At 37.7% G+C, this 6,850-nt stretch overlaps 1 protein-coding gene across 4 annotated transcripts in view; it reads right to left on the reverse strand.

Moving 5' to 3' along the window:
- PPP2R3A (protein phosphatase 2 regulatory subunit B''alpha) overlaps positions 1–6,850 on the reverse strand; it is a 180,597-nt gene that overhangs the window by 10,861 nt on the left and 162,886 nt on the right. The gene's annotated exons all lie outside the window — the stretch shown is intronic.

The following is a 6,850-nucleotide window of genomic DNA, read 5'->3' on the forward strand; positions in this document are numbered from 1 at the left end:
TTTTTTAATTTTGAGACAGAGTCTTGCTCTTTTGCCCAGACTGGAGTGGCATGATCTCAGCTCACTGCAACCTCCACCTCCTTGGGTTCATTCAAGCGATTCTTGTGCCTCAGCAACCTGAGTAGCTGGGATCATAGGCACACATCACCATGTCCAGCTAATTTTTGTATTTTTAGTAGAGATGGGGTTTTGCCATGTTGGCCAAGCAGGTCTTGAACTCCTGGCTTCATCTGCCTGCCTCGGCCTCCCAAAGTGTTGGGATTACAAGTGTGAGCCACTGCGCTGGGCCCATGATGTTATATTGTATTTTTCCTACATAGAGTAGTAATAGCTTCTATTTATCATCAGCCATGTGCCAGGTGTTTGCATATAGTATCTTAGATTCTCACAACTAACCAACCACCTCAGGAAGTGGCTGCTGGTGCCGTCTGAAACTGAGCCTCAGGAGTCAAGTAACCTGCCCAGCTGGTGAGTGGACCAGATCTGTCTGGCTCCTAAGCTTCTGTTCTTTCTGTGGTACCAATATTCCTCCCTGATATCTGAGTCTGGCAATTTCTGTTTGATAGTTAGACTCACCCTGACATATGTATGATTCTTTCTTGAGATTAAACCCTAGTTGGTGTAGCCTTGGGAATTTAGGACTGGCCTTGCTTTTGCACCAGTTGGTTATTATTCCTGTAAACGGGCCTTTTCCTTTCCTTTGTTCACATTCTAGTGCTTGCTCTATAGACTGTGGCTTTTGTAAGCCTTGTTGCCCCTTGGGACTTCATAACCCACATGTGTTCTGTGTAGGCCTATCTTATCTCCCACAACATAAGAAGTGGGGTATCCAGCAAGTAGCAAGAGCCCGTCATATACACTGGCAGAATTTCACTACAGCTGGTCTCTGCATCTCCTCTTGTGACCCCTCCTCTCCTGTACTTCTGTCTGCAACCCCCTGCCTCCTCTTTCTTCCTTCCAGGCACACTGGCATATTCTCTCAGTGCTACCACAACTTGAAAAAACTTTTTCTTGGGCCAATTCTTTATTCTCTTTAGCTGCCATTAGTTTCTCTTCTTTTCAGGTGAACATATGTCTGTTTGTTTAGATCTGCTATCTATTTCTTCTTCCTTTAAAGCAGGTATAAAACAATAGTAGTATGAATTCCATTTTTGTAAAATAAATGATCTAGTTGCACAGAAATGTCTAGAAGGATATACTCCAAAGTGACAAGACAGCCTGTCAGTGGATCGTGAATTTTAGGTGTAGATTTTTGTTTACATTCTAACTCTTCTGCAATGAACATGCACTACCTATATAAACAGAGGAGAAAATAATTTTTTCCTGTTTATTAAAGTAATACAGTACATGCTCATTACATGAAACTTTATGAATTATAGAACAGTATAAAAAGCCAAATTGCTAACAACCCCACAGCTCAGAGTTAATGACTGTTAATATTTTGGGGTGTTGTCCTTTAGCTTGTGTATATGCAGAGACACATTTGAAGTACTAAGATTATATCAAAATTTTGTGATCTTCATTTTTCTATGAAATTAAAAAATTTCAATATTTTTTTCAAAAAAAAATTTTTTTCTTTTTTTGAGATGGAGTCTTTCTTTCTTTTTCTTTTTGAGATGGAGTCTTGTTCTGTTGCCCAAGCTGGAGTGCAGTGGTACAATCTCAGCTCACTGCAATCTCCACCTCCCAGGTTCAAGTGATTCTCCTGCCTCAGCCTCCTGAGTAGCTGGGATTACAGGCATGCGCCACCATGCCTGGGTAATTTTTGTATTTTTAGTAGAGACAGAGTTTGATGTTGGTCAGGCTGGTCTCAAACTCCTGACCTCGTAATCCGCCTGCCTTGGCCTCCCAAACTGCTGGGCTTTACAGGCGTGAGCCAACCGTGCCCAGCCTCAAGTACATTTCAATAGCTGCATGTTATGACACATAGATACCATGACTTATCTAACCATTCTATTATTGAACATTTGTGTTGCTTTGAACTTCGTTTAGAATTACCTGTGGACCAATGCCTATTGTTTAGATAACACAATTCTATTCAAATTTCTGATTATTTACAATAGATACTCAGAATTACTATTAGGGAGTCAAAGGGCATAAATTAAACCTGTTGCTACATATTGTCAAATTACTTTCCAGGGATATTGGGCCAATATGCTTTTACCAGCAACGTTTGAAAGTGCTTGTCTTCCTGCAGTGAGCCTAGAGTGAGGTGTTTCTGCAATTTGCTGCTTCTATGAGACAGCAGTGAAGACGCTATATTTTAACTGCATCTGTATGTCTTCCCATCCTGTCTGCATTCACCAGTATCCAATAATGCCCAATAATGCTTAATGTACAGTAGGAATGCAAACATTTATTAATATTATCCTTAAAAATTGCTGCTAATTTACTAAGCTGAAAGATTTCTGGCTCTTGCCTTTTTAAAAACAGCTTTATTTAGGTATAATTTACATACATAGATTTCACCAATTTTAAGTGTTCAGTGCATTTTAGTAACTTTTTTTTTGAGATGGAGTTTTGCTCTTGTTGGCCAGACTGGAGTGCAATGGCGCAATCTTGGCTCACTGCAACCTCTGCCTCCCAGGTCCAAGAGATTCTCCTGCCTCAGCCTCCCAAGTAGTTGGGATTACAGGCATGCGCTACCTCGCCTGACTAATTTTTGTATTTTCAGTAGAGACGGGGTTTTGCCATCTTGGCCAGGCTGGTCTTGAACTCCTGACCTCAGATGATCCACCTGCCTCGGCCTCCCAAAGTGCTGGGATTACAGGCATGAGCCACTGTGCCCAGCCGCAGTTTTAGTAAATATTTACAATTCTGTAAGCATCACCACTATCCAATTTTAGAACACTTATCTTCCTGTCTGGTGATTTCAGTTGTTTCAATGGCTGTGTAGTATATCTCACTGTGGTTTTAATTTGCAGTTTCCTAATAACTAATGATACGGAACATCTTTTCATACACTTATTTACTTTTTGTACCTCTTTTTAGTGTGTATTCAGATGTTTTGTCTATTTAAAAAATTGGGTTATTAGTCTTTTATTTTGAGATGGAGTCTAGCTCTGTTGCCTGGGCTGGAGTGCAGTGGCACGATCTTGGCTCACTGCAACCTCTGCCTCCTAGGTTCAAGCGATTCTCCTGCTTCGGCCTCCTGAGTAGCTGGGACTACAGGCGTGTGCCTCCATGCCCAGCTAATTTTTGTATTTTTAGTAGAGATGAGGTTTCACTATATTGGTCAGGCTTGTCTTGAACTCTTGACCTCATGATCCACCTGCCTTGGCCTCCCAAATAGTCTTTTTGTTATTGAGAGTTCTTTATCAGAATATTTTGGAAATGTTTTCTCCTGGTCTGTTTTTTCATTTTCTTAATGGTGTCTTTTGAAGAGCAATAGTTTTTAATTTTGAAGGAAGTCCAATGTATCAGTTTTAAAAAATTACTCTTGCCTAACCCAAGGTCACAAAGATTTTTCCTATGATGTTTTCATTCCAGAAGCTTTATCGTTTTAGCTCTTGCAGTTAGGGCTATTATCCCTTTTTAATTATTTTTATATATAGCATGAGGTATGAATTGGGGTTCTTTTTTGGCACATGGATATCCAGTTATTTTAACATCATTTTTGAAAAGACTATCTTCTCTTTTGATTGAAAATTAGTTGGAGTGTTACATTGATCTTCATGTATACATACCAAAGCTGCAATGTCTTGATGATTGTTTGCTTTACAGTACATTTTTGAAATCAGGCAATCTAATCCTTCAACTTTGTTTTTTTAAAAATGTGTTTTGGCTATTCTAGGCATTTTTCATTTTCTATATAAGTTTTAGGATTAGTTTACTAATTTCTACAACAAAAATCTGCCGGGATTTTGATAGGGATTAGGTTAAATCTTTACAATGATTTGGGGATAACTGACATTTTAACAACCCTGAGCCTTCTAATCTTTCCATTTATTTGGGTCTTCCTAAATTTCTCTAAGCATTGGTTTTTAAATTAAAAAATTTTTTTTTTTTAGTTTTAGTGTTATAAGTATTATTATTATATTTATTCCTAAGTATTCTTTTTGATATGATTGTGAATAGAATTATTCTTTTTTTTTTTTTTTTAAAGACAAGGTTTCACCATATTGGTCAGGCTGGTCTGAAACTCCTGACCTCAGGTGATCCATCTGCCTCAGCCTCCCAAAGTGGTGGGATTACAGGCGTGAGCCACCACACCCAGAATTATTCTTTTTATTTCAATTTCATCACTGGAGTGCTCATTGCTGGTATATGGAAATACTGTACTACTGATTTTTGTATATGGAGGTTGTATTCTGAGATTATGCTAATTTACTTAATAGTTCTGGTATCTTTTATGTAAATTCCTTAGTTTTTGATTTGTAGGTCATATAATCTATGAATATACAGTTTTACATCTTCCTTTCCAATCTGAATGCCTCTAAAAAGTGTTTTCCTTGCCTTACTGCACTGGGTAGGACCCACCAGTTACAATGGTTGAGTAGAAATGGTGAGGCATAGAAACATCCTTGCCAGGTTCTCGATCTTAGAGAAAAGGCATTTTTTTTTTAAACCATAACTATGATGTTAACTATAGATGCCCTTTATCAGGCTGAGCAACTTCCCTTCTATCCTTACTTGGGTGAGAATTATTGTGAATGGATGTTGGGTTTTGTCAATGATCATGTGCTTTTTGTCATTTCTTCTATTAATATGGTGTATTACATTAATTGATTTTTGAATGTTAAGCCAACCTTTCATTTCTGGAATAAACCCCATTCAGTTATGGTATATAATCTTTTTTTATGTGTCACTGGATTTGATATGCTAATATTTTATAAGAGGTTTTGTACTGATGTTCACAAGGGACATTGCTTTGTTTTCTTTCTTTTTAAAATAGAGATAAGGTCTCACTATGTTACCCAGGCTGGTCTGAAACTCCTGGGGTCAAGCAACCTCCTGCCTTAGCCTCCCTAAGTGCTGGGATTACAGGCATGAGCCACCACGGCTGGCTGGGATATTGATTTGTAGTTTTAATTCTTTGTGATACCCAATACACAAGACAAGACATCTTAGTCTGGCGTTGATATTAGGGTGATACTGTCTTTATAAAGAGGGTTTGGAAGTATTTCCTCCTACTATTATTTTCTGGAAATACTTGGGAAACACTGGTATTTTTTTTTCCCCTTAAATATTTGACAGAATTCACCAGTGAAGTCATCTGGACATAAGAAAAATCTAATAACAAATTCAGTATCTTTATTTGATATAGGCCTAGTCTGACTTTTTATTTCTTCTTGAGCTCTGATCACTGGCATGAGCCACGGTGCCCAGTCCATCTAGTTTCATATGTTCTTTTCATTCATTTAAAGATAATTTTGAATTTCCCTGTGGTTTTTTGTTTGGCCCATGCATCTTAAGAGTGTGTCATTTAATTTCCAAATATTTTGGGGTTCCCATATTTCTGCTGTTATTTCTAATTTAATTCAATTTTTTTTTCTTTTTTTCTTTTTTTGAGATGGAGTCTGGCTCTGTCACCCAGGCTAGAGTGCAGTGGTGTGATCTTGGCTCACTGCAAACTCCACCTCCCCGGTTCAAGCAATTCTCCTGCCTCAGCCTCCCAAGTGGCTGGGATTACAGTTGCCCGTCACCACACCCAGCTAATTTTTGTATTTTTAGTAGAGATGGGGTTTCACTGTGTTGGCCAGGCTGGTCTTGAACGCCTGACCTTGTGATCTGCCCGCCTTGGCCTTCCAAAGTGCTGGGATTACAAGCACTTTGAGCCACCGTGCCTGGCCATTTAATTCAATTTTTTAAAATCAAACAACGTATTTATATTATTGTAATGATTTGAATTTATCAAGTCTTATTTTATCTGCCTAATATATGGTCTGGAAAAGTTCAATGCATACCTGGATGAAAGAGTGTATATATATTTTTGTTGTTTTGTGGAGTGTGCCCTAAAAATGATTAAATCAAACATGTTGACTGTTAAGTCTTCTGTATCCTTAATTGAGTGTCTGCAACTGTTCTATTAATTACTGAATGAGAAGTGTTGAAATCTCTTAACTATAATTGTTGACTTGTCTATTTCTTTCAAGTCTGGAAATTTTTATCTAATGTATTTTGTGGCTGTGTTGTTTGATACTTACACATTTAAAATAATCACATCTGGCTACTGCATTTTAACATTGGTGAAGCAGGAATATTTGTTTCCTGGGTAAAATTTCTGTCTTTTGACTGTTTTAGAACTGGACAATATTTATGCTTTTACTATTGATTTTGAAGAACCTAATTATAAAAAAAATAGTATTGGCCATATGATGAAACCCAGTTTGCCCTTTGATTGTGATACAGAGTTTTGTCACTTTTTTTGGTTACACTTAAAATTTACTCAAATCTATATATAATTTCCTTGTACATTGCTTCCATTACTTTTATGCTTTTAAGGTCTTTATTTGCATGCAGACATTAGTTTAATATGCATTTATTTCACCCCACCATGGAGAACTAACATTTTACTGACTAGCCTTTTCCTGACACATTTAACATGCTATTTTTATCATATGCTACCCATTACTATGCATAATTTTTCTGTTTTGGCATGAATACTTGCTTTAATTACTATGGCTTCATATAGTCCATCTCCCCTGTACACCACTGTACCTTTGTTTCTTTTCATAACTTACTGCTATTCTGTGTCTTTATTATGCTATGTGAGCTTTAAAACTAGCTTACTCAGTGGATGTGGTGGCTCACACCTGTAATCCCAGCACTTTGGGAGGCCAATGTGGGCAGATCACGGGGTCAAGAGATTGAGACCATCCTTGCCAACATGGTGAAACCCCATCTCTAC

Source organism: Cebus imitator, unplaced genomic scaffold, assembly GCF_001604975.1.
Source record: "Cebus imitator isolate Cc_AM_T3 unplaced genomic scaffold, Cebus_imitator-1.0 Scaffold277, whole genome shotgun sequence".
Classification (NCBI taxonomy): Eukaryota; Metazoa; Chordata; class Mammalia; order Primates; family Cebidae; genus Cebus; species Cebus imitator.